The following is a 21,038-nucleotide window of genomic DNA, read 5'->3' as shown; positions in this document are numbered from 1 at the left end:
GAAGATGAAGTTCATCATGCGAGAGAACATCGGAGGAGCGTTGACGAGGCCAAAAGACATGACAGTGTATTCATATGAACCAAAGCTTGTTCTGAATGCTGTCTTGGGAATATCTTCTTCATGAATGCGAATCTGGTGATAACCCATACGGAGATCAAACTTGGAGAATACTTGAGCACCTTTGAGTTGTTCGAACAGCTCATTTATGTTGGGAAGTGGGTATTTGTTCTTGATGGTCTTCTTGTTCAATGGGCGGTAATCAACACAAAGTCGGTCTGATCCATCCTTCTTCCTCACAAAAAGAACACCACAACCCCACAGAGAAGAACTAGGCCGGATGAGACCCATTCTCTCTTGTTCATCGAGTTGTTTCTTCAGCTCCTTCAACTCTTCAGGTCCGAGCTTGTAAGGACGTTTGCACACAGGTTCCGTGCCAGGCTCAAGATCAATAATGAATTCAACTGGCCGGTGTGGAGGCATTCCTGGAAGCTCTTCTGGAAAGACGTCTTGGTATTCGCACACGACTGGAATTTGAGAGATGGCATCCAATTCACCCTTCTCATTGATAGAAAACAGACGAATGGTATCATCACGAGTGGCAAAGACAATTACATCCTCAGACGAATGAGTCAATTGAATCTGCCTGGCTGCACAATCAAGCTGAGCCTTGTGCTTAGAAAGCCAATCCATTCCGAAAATAAGATTAATATCTAAGTTACCAAGCACCATAGGAGAAGAAAGGAACTTATAGTCGCCCAATGTGATAGTAACATCCGGAGCCATCATTTTGGTGTTCATAAACAAACCCGGAGAAGAAACCGCTATCGGCTTAGGCAAATCAATAGTATGCACATCATGCATGGATGCAAAAGGCTTCGACAAAAATGATAAAGATGCACCAGTGTCAAAAAGAACTCTTGCGGGAATGTCATTAACAGGAAGGTTACCCATGATCACATCTGATGATTCCTCTTCATGAGCTGCATTTAGCAAGTTGACCTTGGCAGACTTGCGGTTATGCTTGACCACAGCTGTACTTGCCGATCTCACAGGAGGAGGAGGAGGAAGACGCCTCTGGTTGAAACACTTGTTGGCATAGTGACCCTTTTCTTGGCACTTGTTGCACGTGACCTCTGAAAGCGGACGGTGGTACGGAGCACTCGATCTTGTAGGTTGAGACGAAGACTTGTTCTGAAAACCAGGGTTGGGTGGGTGGGAAGAACCACTGCCACCTTTGCTCTTCTGCTGATACGGTTGACGGAATGGAGGAGGAGGAAGCCAAAACTTCTGTTGCTTGGCCACTTGAGTAGAGGAAGAAGGAGTAACATCTCTGACTCGCTTCTTGGAAGCATCACACCTCAACTGAGCAGCCTCTTGCTTCAGTGCCATGTTGTAGAACTCATCGTATCTCAAGGGCTCGAAGAGAACAAGAGCGAGATGAATATCTTCTCTGAGACCACCCCTGAACTGATATATCATGCTCTTCTCATCAGGGACGTCCTGCTTGGCAAAGCGGGCGAGATTTTGGAACAACTTGTTGTAGTCATAGACAGACAAAGAGCCTTGCTTCAGATTGCGGAATTCCTCACGCTTACTTTCAACCACGCTCTAGGGAATATGATGAGCCCTGAAATCTCGACGGAAATCATCCCAAGTGATAACACGTCCACCTCTGGAGTCTTTGTACTGCTGGAACCATTCTGCAGCTTGATCTTTGAGTTGGAAGGAAGCGAACTTGAAAAAGTCCTCAGGCCTGACGTTACTGCACTTGAAATGCTTGCACAGATCCACAGGCCAATCGTCAGCATCAGTTGCCTCAACACAATTGCTGAAAGTCTTTGGCCCGTTAGCAAGGAACTGGTTGAGTGTAGCAAAGTGACTTTGATTGCTGCCTTGATTCCCTTGACTGCCTTGATTGCGCTCTTGAAGAATTTGCATGATCAGCTGTGTGTTTGCATTGGTTGCGGCCATCACAGCTTGCCACGCCTCTGGAGGAGGTGGAGGTGGTGGCGGATCAGGATTCGGAGTCGTGCGTGTTGGAGGAGCCATCCTGAAGAGGTTGACCACCATTAGCACATTGACAAATAAATATCGAAGCTAAATCCAATGGAATGAAAATTGCAACATATAGTCTTCACATCCGAACAAAATCGACGAATGCATTCCTCTTAAAATGGTCACATATCCATAAATTGAGAATCCACGTAGAATTAAGGTAGAGAAATAAATCAACAAGGTACGGATCAAGAACGAATAATCGGTAAGAAATCCCAATCTCAAACCAATATCCGTGGAAGAAGAACTAGAGCTACTAGAATTCCCACCTATGAAACTCCCGAACCATTCCGGTTATGCAATCAGGTGTTGGGGATACAGGGGAAGCATAATATCTCACCCAAACTAGCAAATCCTACATCCAGCTGTATCCATCCTTCAACACATAACCAAGAAACCTTCGGAAACCATCTACCTCAACCTTCGAAAAGCATCCGTTATACAAGTTTAGGCGATACTCCCGAACTCCCGCCCCAGTACTGGGTGGCGTCGAGGTTATCTCACCAATGAACTGCATAAAAGAGATTTTCGATGTCGGCGTACTAAACTCAGGTATTCCAGAACTGCAACGATAAAATTATGATGACAACACCTCAGAGCTCAACTCCCCGGGACACTTCCACTAAACCCCTGACAGGAGGCACCAAGACAATGTTCTCATCATAAAACCATCGGAACGATTCCAAGATACCCGCGTGATCCTAAATTTTTTTAGTGAAATTTGAGAAGAGAAGAGTCAAAACTCTACGTCAGGATGCCTTACCAGAGCGATGAGGAGACTGGGAAGTAAAAAGAATTCCTAAACTCTTCGATATATAATTCCTAATGACTCAAAACATTTTTCTAGACACAACTCAGCTGCTAAAAACGATTAAGCAATGGGGCTCCTAAGGTCGGGGAAGGCTCTGATACCAACTTGTAATGCCCTCGATGCGGCTATAGCTCCGACGTGTCGAGGCACGACTTAGAGACATAACCGCATTGAAAGCAATGTCGCAAGTTAGGCAATCATCACAACATCCCATGTAATATATAGAATAAAAGGGGAGATACATAGTTGGCTTACACTCGCCACGTCACATCAAAGTACATAAATAACATACATCATCCAAACACTCATGGCCCGACTACGGCGCCAAAATAGAAGAAAAAAAACCCAACATGCGACACGGTCCCGATCAAACCCCAACTGGGCACCACTACTGATCATCAGGAAAAGATACATAGTAACGCTGAGAGTCCTCGTCAAACTCCCACTTCAGCTTGTACGCATTACCTGGAGCGGAAACACCTGGACCTGCATCTGGTATAGTAGGAATCTGTGAGCCACAGGGACTCAGCAATCTCGCACCCTTGCGATCAAGACTATTTAAGCTTATAGGAAGGGGTAAGGAAAATATAAGTGGAGCTGCAGCAAGCGACTAGCATGTATGGTGGCTAACTTATTCGCAAAAGAGAGCGAGAAGAGAAGGCAAAGCGCGAGCGCATAACTAAAGAGGGCAATCCTACGGCAAACATTACTCCAACACCGGGTCCACTTCCCGGACTCCGCCGAGAAGAGGCCATCACGGCTACACACTCAGTTGATTCATTTTTAATTAAATTAAGGTTTAAGTTATCTACAACCGGACATTAAAAAATTCCCTTCTGCCCGTAACCGCGGGCACGGCTTTCGGAAGTTCAATCCCTAGAGGGGAGTCCCAACTTAGCCCATGACAAGCTCTCACGGTCAACGAAGGAATATACCTCCACCCGAGACATTCCAATCAGGCTCGATATCCCGGTACAACAAGACAATTCGACAGGTTAAAACAAGACCAGCAACACCGCCCGAATGTGTCGACAAATCCCGATAGGAGCTGCACATATCTCGTTCTCAGGGCACACTCAGATGAGTAAGACGTCGGGTAAGCCAGCCTAGAGTTGCCCCTGGTAGCCTCGGACATCGCTCAGAGGGACCAACACTCAGAGGAGCACTGGCCCGGGGGGTTAAAATAAGATGACCCTTGAGTCTGCAGAACCCAAGGGAAAGAAAAGGGCTAGGTGGCAAATGGTAAAACCAATGTTGGGCATTGCTGGAAAAGCTTTAATCAAGGCAAACTACCAAGGGGTTCCCATTATACCCCAACCACGTGAGGAACGCAAAATCCGGGAACATAACACCGATATGACGAAAACTAGGGCGGCAAGAGTGGAACAAAACACTAGGCGAGAGGCCGAGCCTTCCACCCTTTACCAAGTATATAGATGCATTAAGATAACATAGCAATATAATGATATCCCAACAAGTAAATAAATGTTCCAACAAGGAACGGCCTCCAATCTTCACCTGCAACTAGCAATGCTATAAGAAGGGCTGAGCAAAGCGGTAACATAGCCAATCAACGGTTTGGTAGGACAAGGTGGGTTAGAGGTTTGACATGGCAATTGGGAGGCTCACAAGCAAAAGGTAGGCATCGTAGCATTGGCATAGCAAAAGAGCGAGCAAACTAGCATAGCAAAGATAGTAGTGATTTCGAGGGTATGATCATCTTGCCTGCAAAGCTGTCAGAGTTGACTGGATCCTCAAAAGCAAACTCAACGGGCTCCTCATTAGCAAACTCGTCTCCCGGCCCTACCCAAACAATAAAAACAAGCAACAAGGATACAATCAACCACGTGCAAGCTCAAACAATAAGATGCGATGATGGTATGCTATGCGGAATGCGATGCGAGATGCAAAATGCAAGATATGACAGGAAATGCATGAACCTGGCCTCAACTTGGAAAACCAAGTGTGCCACTGGAAAGATGGGATGAAATCACTTGAAAACTATATAAAGAACGCCGGAATCGGAGTTACGGTTTGGAAATGGCAAGCGATTCAAAATTGGCACCGGTCTGCGATTTACAGCAAGTAGGCCTCTAAATGCAATGAAATGAACATGCTACAACACCCAAACATGACAACAAAAAACATGGCAGGGAAGCATTCAAGATGCTTGACAAAAGACTGGCACTGAGCCACGGCCAATTCATCCATTAACAGGTTCAAACAAACATGGCAAAAACGCAAATGCAAAACAGATCTCAGACTTACTGAAATTAACACTTGTCTGAAATTTCAGATCATGAAGCCCTCTTCGGAGCAACAAAACAACATGATACAGGACCTGATTAAGACAAATAAGAACATGGCATATAGCTACTCAACAAGCTTAACAAAAGACCCTTAGTGACCTTGAGCCAAAAGGGATCACAAAATATACTAACAAGCACACGAACATAGCTAAAACATAACCAGTTTTCACACAGTGAAAACTGAGACATGCTGAAATATAGCTCACGAAGGCATGTAAACGAGCTCGATGCACTCAGTACGGTGCAAGTCATGGCAAGACAACCATACATCCATTAAGAAGGCAAAAATACAAGCTAGATATGGCAAGAACAATGGCATAGCATGCATGGATCAACTGCAATAACATCGGCAAAATCGCAAACAAGTTGACGATCTGCCCAGATTCACAACGAAGCAAAAGTAGAGCTCGATTGACTCAAGCTAGGGTGCTCCATAATTGCAAACAAAGACATGGATGGATAGAGCATAACAAGATTAACAAAACTCCTTTACTGATCATCCTCAAAAGAGGCACGGATCACTAGGAAATAGCATGAACATATGGGATCATGAACTAAATAATCCCAGACTTAGTGAAAACTACTAAGTCCCTGAAAACAGATTTACCGGGCGCCTCACTTTGCAAGCTTGCACAAGTCACCACACACATCACACAAATGCATGGGTTGCACCTCTGGAAAGAAGACAAAATCCTTAACAAAACATATGAAGGACTCATAGGCATATCATGCACACAACAATCATGGCAAAAATGACAAAAGTCTAAGATGAACTAGCAGATCTGACAATTAACTCATGAAGCCTCCTTTAACAGCATTTCGGGCATCAAGATAAACTCAAATAAAAATGATGCAATGGAATGAAATGATGTACTCATCGAGACGAACATTTTGATATACTATATGTCCAAAACGGAGCTACGGATGCGGAGATATCACAGGCCAAAGTTAGCACAAAAATTAGGGTTCGGAGGAGAAAAAGTCAACCCGCGGATCTCAGATCCAGATCTGCACGGATTTCGATGCACGCCGGATCTACTGTTCACCGTCGGAGTTCGTGTTCACCGGTGTAGTTCGTGGCGGCCGGAGCTCGGAGACGAGGAGGGAGAGGCCGGAGTGACGGAGGAGGCGGCGGCCGGAGGCGGCGAGGGGCGGCGGCCGGCGACGAGGTGGCCCGGGGCGGAGCTTGGCCCGGCCGGAAATGGTGCAGCGGCGGCAAGCTTCAACGGCAGCGGGGCTCGGGCACCCGGGCTGGGGAAGACGAGGCGGGGAGGAGGCGCGGGCTCTGGCCCGAGTGGCGGAGAGGCGGGCCCGCTCGGGGCCTGACGGGCCGGCGGGAGTGGCGGCGGTGATGTGGTCCGCCCGCGCCACGTGGCGCCCGGTGGTTGGCGGCGGTGGATCCGGACGTTGTTCGACGCAGGTCGGACACGTCCGGCGGCGGCGGAGATCTATTTTTTTAGGGTTTCGTGCGAGGAGAAGATCCAAAAACGGGGGGGTCTATTTATAGGCATAAGTGGAGCTAGGAGAGTCCAAATGAGGTGCGGTTTTCGGCCACGCGATCGTGATCGAACGCTCTAGATGATGGAGCAGAGTTTGGTGAGTTTTAGGCCAAATTGGAGGGGTGTTGGGATGCAACTCGCACGAGGCCTTTTCGGTCCCTCGGTTAACCGTTGGAGTTTCAAACGAAGTCCAAATGATACGAAACTTGACAGGTGGTCTACCGGTAGTAAACCAAGGCCGCTTGGCAATTCTCGGTCCAATCCGGAAATGTTTAATCCCCACACACGAAAGAAAGCTAGAAATGACCACCGGAGGAGAACGAAGCGCCGGAATGCAAAACGGACAACGGGGAAATGCTCGAATGCATGAGATGAACACGTATGCAAATGCAATGCGCATGATGACATGATATGAGATGCATGACAACGAAAACAACACACGGAGACAAAGACCTGAACCCGAGAAATAAATATAACTTAACGCCGGAAACGGCAAGAGTTGGAGTACAAATTGGAAAAGTTATATCCGGGGCGTTACATGGCCCCTCCACGAAGATCACGGGGTCCTCCCGCCTCTCCATCACCGGCGGGCCTTGGTCGACCTCCTCCGATGGGGGCACGGGAACGTCGGGGGCCACGGCGCGGAGGGGGACAACGAGCAGCGGAGGCCGGTTGTGCGAGGCCTCCGCCTCCGTCTCCGCGGTTGCCGCCTTCGCCCGGGCCTTGGCCGCCGTGTCGGCCTGCTCCTTCGTCGCCTAGGCGGTCCTTCGCTCCGCCGCCTCCCGCTCCTCCCGCGCGTTTCGCTCCGTGGCCTCTTTAAGGTCGGCGCGGGGATCCACGCGGCGGGAGCTTGAGGACCCCCCAGTCGGCCCGACTACGGAGCCGCCAGGACCTCGCTCGAGAGAAAGCGGCGCCCTATCCGGCAAGAAAAGAAAGGTTTAGAAGAGTTTCGGATGAAGAAGACAAAAAATATATACGCAAGACATTCGACGACTTACGCAGAGATCGCCTGCGGCTGCTTCACCACCGTGCAGAAGCGGGCCGGCTTCGCGGCCGCCTCATCCCGCTTGGTCGCCGCCGTGGAGACCTTGGATTTTTTCGGCCGGCTGCCAAAGAAGGTCGACGCGGCCCGGCGCTTCTGCGCGCCGCCACGGGCAGCCGGCACGACAGACGAGCCCGCGCCTTGATGATCGGGCGCCGGCTGGCGGTGCGGGGCGACTTCGACCTCATCGTCATCCGGCCAGTCCTCGAAGTTGGCCCCGAGTCCCGCGCCTCCGGCCTCGTCGCCTTCCCCCACGATGGCGTCTTCCATGGCGGCGCTCCTAGGTCCGTATCGTCGGCATCATCCACCGTGCGGTCGGGGAGGAGCTGGCGCTCTACCCCCGCGGCCCCGGCTGTCGGCAGGAGAAGAGGGTTCTGCAAAAGACAAACCAATTGATCAAAAGTCAGCTATCATGAGGCCGGCTACAAAAAGGAAGAAATGAAGAAAGAACTTACGACAGGCGGAGGGTTGGCGCGGGAATACGGCTCCTTGCCGTATCGCCAATCCTTGGCGAGCTTGTAGTTGGAGACATAATTCACCATGTAAGACACCTCTGCATGAGGAATCTCCTTGGTGCTCAGCCGACACGGGTCGAAGCGGCCGCTCATTTGGCAGATCATGTGAGGCCGGCCTTGGAGCGGAAGAACCCGGCGCTCCACGAAGGCAGCCACCAAATCGGCTCCGGTCAGGCCCTCCTACTGGATCATCACCCGAAGCCGGGAGACGGCTGCGTTCCCGGCCTGAGACAGCGACCTGGCCCGGTAGCTCCATGAAGGCTGCCTCCCAGCCGGCGGGCCGGCTACGTAATCCGGCAGGTTGACGTAGTCTCCTTGCTGGGCGACGTTCTTCACGTAGAAATAAGACTTCTGCCAAAGCTTCACCGACTGGATCAGCGGAATGGGCGGGAACGGATTGTTCTCGCTCGCCCGCGTCATGGCAATGAAGGCTCCGCAGGGGATGGGCACGCCCGCGACGACGGTGCCGAGCTTGCTTTGGAAGAACTCCCCCCAGACCTCGAGCATGGGGAGAACTCCAAGAAAGCCCTCGCATCAGGTGACGAAGGCCGACAGCAGCATCACCGCGTTGGGCGTGAGGTGATGCGGCTGGAGGTGGTAGAACTCGAGGAAGGCTCGAAGGAATCCACTCGCCGGGAGGACGAAGCCGCGCACGCAGTGCGAGCAGAAGATCACCCGCTCGCCCTCCTCCGGTGCCGGCGAAATCTCCCTCGCCGGCGCTTGACAAACCCGCACAAGGTTCTCGCCGGGCAGACGCCTTGTCCGGCGGAGGAACTTGATGTGGTCCTCGTGGACGTTGGAGCCATCCCACGAGCTCGACAGTGCCATGGGAGCGATGCGGCAGGGAGCAAGACGAAGCAACGGCGAAACGGCACAGCAAAGAGTTGCTGCGGCAAAGAGAAGAAGAAGGAGGGCGAGAGGGGGCGGAGTGAGGAAGAGCGCGCGAGCCTCTGCCGCTCCCCCTCCTCCTACTACTTATCGACCGCGCGGCGGAGCCGAGGAGGCGCGGCGTGGGGGAACGTGGGGATCAACTGCGCCCACTCCCCCTCGTCCCGCGATTATTGAGCCTTGATGGCAGAATAAAACCGCCGCGGGAAGGCGAGCGGTCCATCTGGGCCGCAGAAGATCCGCACTCGGACCAAGGCCTGCGAGTGGCGGGCCCGGGCCTGCGGCGGCGTCCCGTCGCGTGCGTGCGTTGGCAGGATTTCCTCGCCACATGGCCCGCGTTCCCGCCTAAGAGAAACGGAGCTTTTCCGAAGATGGCGCGCACGAGCAAAGCCGGCCCCTCGGGATAGGAAGCTGGCCTAGCTTCTCGTCCCTTTGTCAGCCTCGAAGCTCGATCATCTTCGGGGACTACTGTCGGAGTAAATAGCCATGGGTAGCCTAGCCGGCTCCCCCCCGGCCCTTCTGAAAAAATTACGAGCTGATTCGGCCCTCAAGAATCCAAGACACAGGGCCGCTTTCCCCTCGCCGGCTGTCTCCAAGCCAGCTATCGGAAGGCGGCCTGACTTCAACCCTCATGAAGAAAAGCCATGGGAGGGCCGGCTCCGAGAAGCCGGCCGCGAGAATGCCGACTCCAAGAAGCCGGCTCCCATAAAGCGGTCAAGATCGTACCCTCGAAGTCTGCATCCATATAACGGTGATGTGACGGGGCGTGGCTACAGTGAAGCCTGCCACCCCCGAATCCCGGAGCACGCCTGGCACAGTACGCCGTACGGGTGGCCATGACCCGTCCGGCGCAGCACTGTTGCCATGTTGACCCTGATGTCATCCACGACGGGCTACCAGTACAGCCCAAGGGCGGTGGGCCCCTTCGGGCAGAGAGACACCCGAAGGCGGCCAGACCTCCCCCAGTCGGCCCAAGATAGAGCCGGCTCCCCACAGCCGGCTTTCCACCTCCCTCGAAGAAGACGCCCCATTAAGGAGACAAGACGCGGTGAGGCTACAGTGATCGCCCACCGGGCGGCGGCACTGTAGCCACGCCCACTTCGGCGAAGCCCTCGTCACCAGGATTGAGCAACAGTAACCAGCCGCTGACAAGGCCCTGAAAGTGGGGCCTGCCTGTCGACCAAGGAGCCGGCAGCCGGCGGGACCCACTAGCCGGCGGGCCCCAGCAGCCAGCGCAGAAGCCGGAGAGCATAAACACAGACAGCTGGGCCCCGCGCCCAGCCGGATTACCATTGTACCCCCGAGGGGTAGGCCTATATAAACCCCCCGGGGCATCCATGCAAAAAGAGATGAATCCCTGCTAGTTTCAGACACCACATAGGGAGGAGAAGAGAGCAAGCCGTGCCCTTCTTCCTCCTCTCACCAAACAGCTCAAGGAACACCGTGTAGCTACTTGTTCATCTAGTGACCATGCGGAGACCCCGCAGAGCAGCAGTAGGGGTGTTATCTCCATGAAGAGCCCCGAAGCTGGGTAAGATTCACCGGCGTGCATGTCTTCGCCTCATCCCGTTTCCAGGCACCGGCGACGTCTTACTAGCTCCCACAATGATAAGCCACTTGTTGGCATATGTCGCACCTACCACCCGACAGTATCTCTCCACTCACAGTGCAAAAAGCACCTTCCTGCGAAATTCTGGGTTGGTTGTCAAGGTAACCTCGTCCAAATCGCCTACTGAACAAAATCTTCCTGCTAGACAGAGTGATATATATGTGCTCCAGACACAAGTCCAATCCCTAATGGACGTTGTTTCGGAAACAAGAATAGTGGTTGAGAAATGTAGTCAAGATATGAATGGTTTTGAAACCAGACTATCAGACATTCGCTTCGTTGTTCAAGAGCAATGGCGGAAAAAAGGTGGAGATCGTGCTGCTCCATCAGATTCTACAGCCTCAAACATTAGCACTCAGGTCAAATAATTTGTGCTTCTATACATCGGATGGTGCTTTTATCTGGAAGGACTGTAAACTTTATGCCAACAGGCCTTTTGTTGTATGGTTGGAATTTATTTTGTTGTGATACAACATTTATGATGCTGCCTCAGGCTGCAGTAATTACGACACTATTTTTGTATAGTGTAGGTTTATCTTAGTAATGTATTCGGCCAAAACCTTCGTAGGAGCCCAACACGCCAACATTCGTCGGGCCCATTCCAATTGGGCTAAAAACGATTACGGGCCGAAATTGGCATGTAGCCCACTAAAAATATCTGGGCCTAAATCAACATAAGCTTTCATATTTTTCTAGTAGTCCTGTGCCCATAGTGGGCCTTTAATAGGCCTAAACATAATTTGGGCCCTCAGTAAAATATGCCGTTTACAGGTGTAAATATCTCGAGCCCATAAAATACATGGGCCTTTAATAGAACGAAAGTGAGATTGGGCCCTGATTGTGCCAAATAACCCACTGGACTTTAACAGGACGAAATTCGGACATGCCGTAAATGCGCCGACCTAATACACGGGCCTTTAACAGGCCGGAACTTAGGTCGGGCTAGATTATCCTCATTTTTATATGGGCCGTTAATGGGCCCGATATGATGTTGGGCCACATATGGCCCATGGTTTATGTCCAGCGTTAACATGCCGAAAATGGCAACAGGCCAAAAGTGGCCCAAAGCTATAGTGGGCCTCTAACAGGCCGAATGTCAGACATGGCCGAATATGACCCAAATCCTTCACGATCGTTTGTGGGCCGAAAGTTTTGATGGCCTGTAAATGGGCCCAAATGAAGCCGGACCTTTAACAGGCTAGAAATACACCGGGCCGTAATTTGGCACAATTACTTAGCGGACTGTTAACGGGCCAGAAGTGACCATGGGCCGTGTTGATGACAAGTTTAGGACATGCCGTTGACAGGCCGATTTAACAGAGAATGTTGGGCCTTTAGCTGGGCTGGCCCATTATGGTCGGCAGAATCTTGTGGGCCTTTAGCTGGGCCGGCCCATTGTGGTCCGCAAAATCTTGTGGGCCTTTAGCTGGGCCGGACCATTATGGTCTGCAAAATCGTGTGGTCCTTTAGCTGGGCCGACCCATTATGGTCCACTAAATTTTGTGGGCCTTTAGCTGGGCCGGCCCATTATGGTCTGCTAAATCTTATGGGCCTTCGGTTGGGCCGGCCCATTTAATCTTTGTGGGCCACTTTTGGGCCGGTCCACGTGTCAACATATCATAGGCCCATCTCTACCGTTGGATGAGTGACACCTGTGCCAACGCGGAGCTGACGCGTGGATCCGCCAGCCAATTAGAATTTTACACGTGGAAAATCAGCATTGGTCATGGCTGTTAACGGGTTATCGGATCCAAAATCCGACCCTATAGCTTAACGGTGTTCCGTTACGGTGGATGCCATGTGTCGGTCACCCTTGACGAAAGCACTTCTGTGACGCGCGATCTATCGTCATGGAAGTGGACACTTCCGTGATGATAATTTTGGCAATGTCATGGAACACTTCTACGACAGCACAGGTATGACTATCTTGATTATTTCATAAATTTGTCATGGATGTACATGCATGACAGAAAACGCGACCTACTGTGACAAACATGTATCATGACGGAAGTGTATTTTTTTTGTAGTGTAACTGCATCTGGCTGCTCTTCAACCTCCTCCATGTTCACGTGGTTCACTTGTCCCCTATTGAAAGGGTTGGGATTTTTCGCAGAGCTTCCATTGACATTTCCATTCTTTGCTTCAGAACACTCATTGGCATAGTGTCCAGTCTTCCTGCACTTGAAACGGGTAATGTGACTTTGGTCCTTCTTAGCGGGTGTGGCTGGGTTAGAGCAGTTCTGGTTGCTGCTTGCTCCATTCCCATTTCCATTCTTGGGGCCACTATGGTTATGCGAACTTCCCCCATTGTGCGTGTGGCCTCCATGGTTATGGATATATCCTCCCGATTTCGGGGTAAAACGAGGCTTTTTCTGAGCTCCTGAATTGTACTTCCCTTGTCCATACTTCCTTTTGCGGCTCTAAATCAGCCGATGCTTCCCTTCAATCATAAGTTTTGGGGAACGCGGTAATTTCAAAGTTTTCCTACGCACACGCAAGATCATGGTGATGCATAGCACCGAGAGGGGAGAGTATCATCTACATACCCTCATAGACCGTAAGCGAAAGCGTTATGACAACGCGGTTAATGTAGTCATACTTCTTCAGAGCGACCGATCCCAGCACCGAAGGTACCGCACCTCTGCGGTCTGCACACGCGCGGCTTGGTGACATCCCGTGAACTTACGATCCAGTAGAGCTTCGATGGAGAGCTTCATCAGCACGACGGCGTGATGATGGTGATGATGTTGCTACTGGAACAGGGCTTCGCCTAAGCACCGCTACGATATGACTGAGGTGGATTATGGTGGAGGGGGGCACCGCACACGGCTTGGAACAATCAACTTGTGTGTCCTAGGGTGCCCCCTGCCCCCGTATATAAAGGAGCAAGGAGGGAGGTAGGCCGGCCCTAGTGGCGCCCAAGGAGAGGAGGAATCCTCCTCCTAGTAGGAGTAGGATTAATTCTTTCCTAGTCCTACTAGGAAGGAGGGAGGGGGATGGAAAGAGAGGGAGAGGGAGAGGGAAAGAGGGGCCATGCTACCTCTTGAGCACTCCGTTGGCTTTCCCTTGAAGAGGAAAGGGTGATGCAACAAAGTAGCGTAAGTATTTCCCTCAGTTTTTGAGAACCAAGGTATCAAATCCAGTAGGAGACTACACGCAAGTCCTTCGTACATACCCAAACAAATAAGAACCTCGCAACCAACGTGATAAAGGAGTTGTCAATCTGTTTACGGTCACTTACGAGAGTGAGATCTGATAGAGATATTAATAATAAGATAAATATTTTTGGTATTTTTATGATATATATTGAAAGTAAAGATTGCAAAATAAAATAGATGGTAAACTTATATGATAAAAGATAGACCCGGGGGCCATAGGTTTCACTAGAGGCTTCTCTCAAGATAGCATAAGTATTACGGTGGGTGAACAAATTACTGTCGAGCAATTGATAGAAAAGTGAATAATTATGAGAATATCTAGCCATGATCATGTATATAGGCATCACATCCGCTACAAGTAGACTAAAATGATTCTGCATCTACTACTATTACTCCACACATAGACCGCTATCCAGCATGCATCTAGAGTATTAAGTTCATAAGAACAGAGTAATGCATTAGGCAAGATGACATGATTTAGAGGGATCATCTCAAGAAATATGATATAAACCCCATATTTTTATCCTAGATGGCAACAATACAATACGTGCCTTGCTGCCCCTGCTGTCACTGGGAAAGGACACCGCAGGATTGAACCCAAAGCTAAGCACTTCTCCCATTGCAAGAAAGATCAATCTAGTAGGCCAAACCAAACTGATAATTCGAAGAGACTTGCAAAGATAACCAATCATACATAAAAGAATTCAAAGAAGATTCAAATATTGTTCACAGATAGACTTGATCATAAACCCACAATTCATCGGATCTCGACAAACACACCGCAAAAAGAGTTACATCAAATAGATCTCCAAGAAGATCGAGGAGAACATTGTATTGAGATCCAAAGAGAGAGAAGAAGCCATCTAGCTAATAACTGTGGACCCGAAGGACTGTGGTAAGCTACTCACGCATCATTGGACAGGCTATGGTGTTGATGTAGAAGCGCTCCATGATCGATTCCTCCTCCGGCGGAGCTCCGGAAAAGGCCCCAAGAAGGGATCTCTTGGGTATAGAAGGTTGCGTAGTGGAAATAGGGTTTTGTGGTGATCCTGGATGTTTTCAGGGTATATGGATATATATAGGAGGAAGAAGTAGGTAGGTGGAGCCACAAGGGGCCCACGAGGGTGGGGGCGCGCCTCCCTGCCTCGTGGCCTCCTCGTTGATTTATTGACGTCTACTCCAAGTCCCATGGATCACGTTTGTTCCAAAAATAACTCCCCCGAAGGTTTCATTCCGTTCGGATTCCATTTGATATTCCTTTTTTGCGAAACACTGAAATAGGCAAAAAAACAGCAATTTGCACTGGGCCTTGGGTTAGTAGGTTAGTCCCAAAAATAATATAAAAGTGTATAAATAAGCCCATTGACATCCAAAACAGATAATATAATAGCATGGAACAGTCAAAAATTATAGATACGTTGGAGACGTATCAAGCATCCCCAAGCTTAATTCCTGCTCGTCCTCGAGTAGGTAAATGATAAAAATAGAATTTTTGATGTGGAATGCTACCTAGCATAATTCTCAATGTAAATTTCTTTATTGTGGCATGAATATTCAGATCCGAAAGATTCAAGACAAAAGTTTAATATTGACATAAAAACAATAATACTTCAAGCATACTAACTAAGAAACTGTGTCTTCTCAAAATAACATGTCAAAAGAAAGTTCATCCCTACAAAATCATATAGTCATGCTCCATTTTCATCACAAAAGAATGCTCTCATCTTGTACAACCCCGATGACAAGCCAAGCAACTGTTTCATACTTTAGTAATCTCAAACTTTTTTCAAATTTCACGCAATACATCAGCGTGAGCCATGGATATAGCACTATGGGTGGAATAGAATAATATGATGGGGGTTATGTGGAGAAAACAAAAAGGAGAAAGTCTCACATTGACGCGGCTAATCAACGGGCTAGGGAGATGCCCATCAATTGATGTCAATGCAAGGAGTAGGGATTGCCATGCAAAAGATGCACTAGAGCTATGAATGTATGAAAGCTCAACAAAAGAAACTAAGTGGGTGTTGAGGGAGTCCTAGATTAGGGGGTCCTCGAACAGCTGGACTATATCCCTTGGCCTGACTCTTGGACTATGAAGATACAAGATTGAAGACTTGGTCCCGTGTCCGGGTGGGACTCTCCTTTGCGTGGAAGGCAAGCTTGGCCGTTCGGATATGTAGATCTCCTCCCTTGTAACCGACTCTGTGTAACCCTAGCCCCTTCCGGTGTCTATATAAACTGGAGGGTTTTAGTCCGTAGGACAACAACAATCATACCATAGGCTAGCTTCTAGGGTTTAGCCTCTCCGATCTCATGGTAGATCAACTCTTGTAATACTCATATCATCAAGATCAATCAAGCAGGAAGTAGGGTATTACCTCCATCGAGAGGGCCCGAACTTGGGTAAACATTGTATCCCTCGCCTCCCGTTACCATCCGCCTTAGACGCATAGTTCAGGACCCCCTACCCGAGATCCGCCAGTTTTGACACCGACATTGGTGCTTTCATTGAGAGTTCCACTGTGCCGTCACAATCAAGGCTTGATGGCTCCTTCGGTCATCGGCAACGATGCGATCCAGGGTGAGGTTTTCCTACCTGGACAGATCTCCATATTCGGCGGCTTTGTACTGCGGGCCAACTCGCTTGGCCATCCATAGCAGATCGAGAGCTACGCCCCTGGCCATCAGGTCATGTTTGGAAGCTTGAACTATACCGCTGACATCCGCGGAGACTTGATCTTCGACGGATTCAAACCCATGTCAGGTACGCCGCACAGTCACGACGAGTATGATTTAGCTCTGCCATCGGACAGTGTTTGGGAGATCACACCTGTAACTACTCCGGCCCTCAATCCGGAACAGATCGCGTCGTCGAAGGACGGGTGGATGGACCCCGCCACGGAGGCCGCACACTTAGCGGCGATAGAGCCGAATACTGACTTCACCTCCTATGAGACCTGTGTTACCGGACACTCGGATTCGTCCCCGGCCACAGACTCCGAACCGCTCGCATCCGTGCCCATCCAATCTGATTGGGCACCGATCATGGAGTTCACCTCCGCGGATATCTTTCAGCACTCGCCCCTAGGCGACATGCTAAACTCATTATGGTCTCTCTGCTTGTCAGCAGACCCTTGGCCGAACTATGTCCGGCTCGAGTGGGAAGCGAACGACGAAGAAATTCGTTCCCCACCCACCACCCACTTAATAGCCACTGTCGACGAGTTAACCGACATGCTTGATTTTGGATCCGAAGATATCGACAGTATGGATGATGATGCGGGAAACAAATAGGAACCACCGCCCACAGGGCGCTGGACTGCCACTTCATCACATCATATATACATGGTGGATACACCCCAAGAAAATGATGACAAGGAACAGGAGGAAGCAGCGAAGGACAATTCCCTCGAAAAGCAACCAAAGTGACGGCGTAGGCGCCGCTCCAAATCCCACCCCGGCAAAAACAGCGATAACAGTGCAAGAAAGAGTAACACCCCGGTCGACCCCAAAGGAGACAACGACCACATGAACCCAGCGGTGGAGCGGGGTGAACCAGCGGACGGTGAATATAGTACCGAGCCGCTATCAGGTCACGACGACCCCGAGGGTAAAACTCATCAACCTGTCTCCGGAGACATGAATAGTCTGGACGATGATGCACACATCATCCCTAAAAGACACTTGGAACAAGACAACCTTCATAAAAGGCTCATTGAAACTGCGCGGAGCCTGAAGAAGCAGAAGCAAAGGCTTAAGACCGCGCAGAATACGCTCAACAGAAGATGGCATAAAGTGCTTGACACGAAAGAAAAGTACAGCGGTAATCGCCACACAAAAAGCTATCCAAAGCACAAGCTATTGCCTAAATTCGACGATGAGGCCTTAGAGCCCACTTAGCCGGAAAATAAAATGGCCAATCAACCGGACCGGCCACCCCGTGGTCGTGACAGGGCGGCTAACGATGACGTACACAAGTCAGCACATGACCTATGTGAGGACCTACACAAAAAAGCCGGTTTGACCAGGTCCATTTACGGACCTAGGAAGCGCGTTTCGGCACAGAATCATCGCTGCCCAAATGACTATACTGATAGAATAATAGTTCGTAATCAAAACCGAACAATACAACCGTCAGACACACCCAAATACAGGGGTGCCGCGCACCCCCTATGCTTCACCGACGAGGTACTAGACCATGAATTCCAAGAATGATTCAAACCCATGAACATAGAGTCATACGATGGAACAACAGACCCTGGGGTCTGGATTGAGGACTTTATCCTTCACATCCACATGGCTCGTGGAAATGACCTCCACGCCATCAAATACTTGCACTTAAAGTTGAAAGGACCAGCTAGGCACTGGTTGAAAAGCCTCCCCGAAAACTCAATTGGAAGTCGGGAAGAGCTCGAGGACGCTTTCAGGGTTAATTTTCAAGGGACCTATGTCCGACCTCCGGATGCGGACGATTTAAGTCACATAATTTAGCAACCCGGAGAGTCAACCCGAAAGCTTTGGAATAGATTCCTCACTAAGAAGAATCAATTTGTCGATTGCCTGGACGCCGAAGCCTTAGCGGCTTTCAAACATAGTGTTCGGGACGAATGGCTTGCCAGACACCCCGGCCAGGAAAAACCAAGGACAATGGCAGCCCTAACAAGCCTTATGACCCACTTTTGTGTGGGCGAGGATAGTTGGCTGGCCCATAGTGGCACCAGCGACCCAAGCACATCCGAAGTTAGGGATGGCAATGGAAAACCATGATGCAATAAAAGCAAGCATCGAAGCAATGAAGACAGCCCAGACAACACGGCGGTAAATGCCAGATTCAGGGGCTCTCGACCTGGTCAACGGAAAAAGCCATTCAAAGGCAGCAGAGATGGACCGTCCAGCCTAAACAAGATACTAGACAGATTATGTCAGATTCATGGCACCTATGATAAACCTGCAAATCTCACCAACAGAGAATGCTGGGTCTTTAAGCAGGACGACAAGCTAAACGCCAAACACAAGGGGAGGGAGACACCAAGTGAAGACGAGGATGAGCCTCACCAACAAAACACCGGGGGACAGAAAAAATCCCACCAGAAGTCAAAACAGTGAATATGATTCACGTAACAAAGAGGAGGAGCACACGCGCGCTCCGAGACGTATGCACCATAGAGCCCGTTACCCCCAAGTTCAACCCTTGGTCGGCCTGCCCAATCACTTTTGATCACAGGGATCCCCGACTAGTATCCAGCACGGAGGATCGGCTGCCTTGGTACTAGACCCAATAATTGATGGATACCATTTCACCCGAGTCCTTATGGGTGGCGGCAGTAGTCTTAATCTGATATATCAAGACACAGTCCACAAAATGCGGATAGACCCAACAAGAATCAGCCAAAGCAATACTACCTTTAAAGGAGTAGTACCAGGCCCAAAGGCCCACTCCACGGGCTCTATAGCACTAGAGGTTGTATTCGGTTGTCCCGACAACTTCCGAAGCGAAGAATTAACCTTCGACATCGCTCCATTCTGAAGCGGCTATCAAGCACTACTCGGAAGAACAACCTTCGCTCGCTTTAACGCAATACCGCATTACGCTTATCTTAAGTTCAAGATGCCCGGTCCACGTGGCATCATCATAGTTCGCGGAAACTCAGAGCGCTCCTTACATGTGGAGGATTGTACGGCGGCTTTCGCAGCCGAACACTGAACGACCCCTCCAACCAGAATAAATGATCGGTCGTCTGGACCGCGGACACGGCTAGACGAGTCCGGCACCCTCCTCGCTGTAACAGTTTAGATAAACCCGAGATTGGGTCGATGGATATACCCCCATAGGTGGCGCTAGGGGCTTCCCACATGTAAAAAGGACTATAGTTCGGTTTGACCTTGCATAGATTGAATTTCAATGGTCTATTAATAATAACCAAATTTCTGGACGTAGTCTTTCACCTGGGTTTTTTCTCCCTTGCAGATGAAAATCATGCTACACCCTTCCAGGACACGGCACAACAGAGACACAGGCACAGACATGCAGCAGGGCCCCACTCAAAGGTTTCTTTTTATATTAAGACCCTGTGTAAACCTTTCTCACTGTCTCTTGTTGCTTTACGCCCTCCAAATACATAACACAACCGAGAGGGATGCTGACGTTATTGGCATTTTCGCCACGTCAGACTAATGCACGTACCTGGAAATTCATGGTTCATTATCAAGGGCTTTGCTCACCCTGGTATATGTTGTAAAGTCTGAATACCTTAGGGAGTGTTCGGCATCGCGAGTTTGGCCTTATATGCATCAGCTCCGAATCATGTCTTTGGTCAAATGTTGGGTTTGCCCAGCTCCCGTGTTTTGCTACCTTACGTTCCGCTCTATCAGCTAAGGTGGCACCGAGAGAACTACTGCGATTGTGCCCTGCTTCATCTGGGTGAGCACCTTAGTAGAGAAAGCCAAAAACTGACTGTCATGATAAAGTGCGAGACTAGTCAACCACTCGATGACTCAGTGGAATCCTCACGATCCCTTCGCATTAACAAAGGACCGGTTTCCCGGTCATGTATGTACGCGCACCGTATTCAGATAAGCGCGGAGGTACTAGGGGCTATATAGTAGCCCCACTGTCAAACTCCTATGGATAAGTGAAAGTGTTAAAGCAATATAGTCCGATTGCCTTGTTCGCTGCGCTATCACCTCCTTCACGGACCAAGACGTTGGATCAAGTGTGAATACGTGCTTTTCCGAACACCCCCGCATTATGTGCGTGGGGGCTGAAGCCGACAACTGCAAACTTTCAGGTTATATACATACATAAAATGACCGCATAGGAGGAATCATAATACTTTCAGGAAAAAGTATAAACATAGCCTTTATAATCCAAATAGCATTGTTTTTACAATTGGGACACATGTCACTCGAACATAATATTCTTCGAGTACTGAGCCTCTATTAAACGAGTGCCTTCTAGGACTTCTTCTAAATAGTGCTTGGTCGAGACCTGGCCTACGGCCGGACCCTGGGTTGCAATAGCGGTGGCATCCATCTTTGTCCAGTATGTCTTAACACGGGCAAGAGCCATCCGCGCACCATCTATGCACGTCGGCCTCTTTACGGCATCAATATGCTATACAGCACCAATGAATAGTTGCACTAAACCAA

Source organism: Triticum aestivum, chromosome 7A, assembly GCF_018294505.1.
Source record: "Triticum aestivum cultivar Chinese Spring chromosome 7A, IWGSC CS RefSeq v2.1, whole genome shotgun sequence".
NCBI lineage: Eukaryota > Viridiplantae > Streptophyta > Magnoliopsida > Poales > Poaceae > Triticum > Triticum aestivum.
This window is presented reverse-complemented; position numbering follows the sequence as displayed.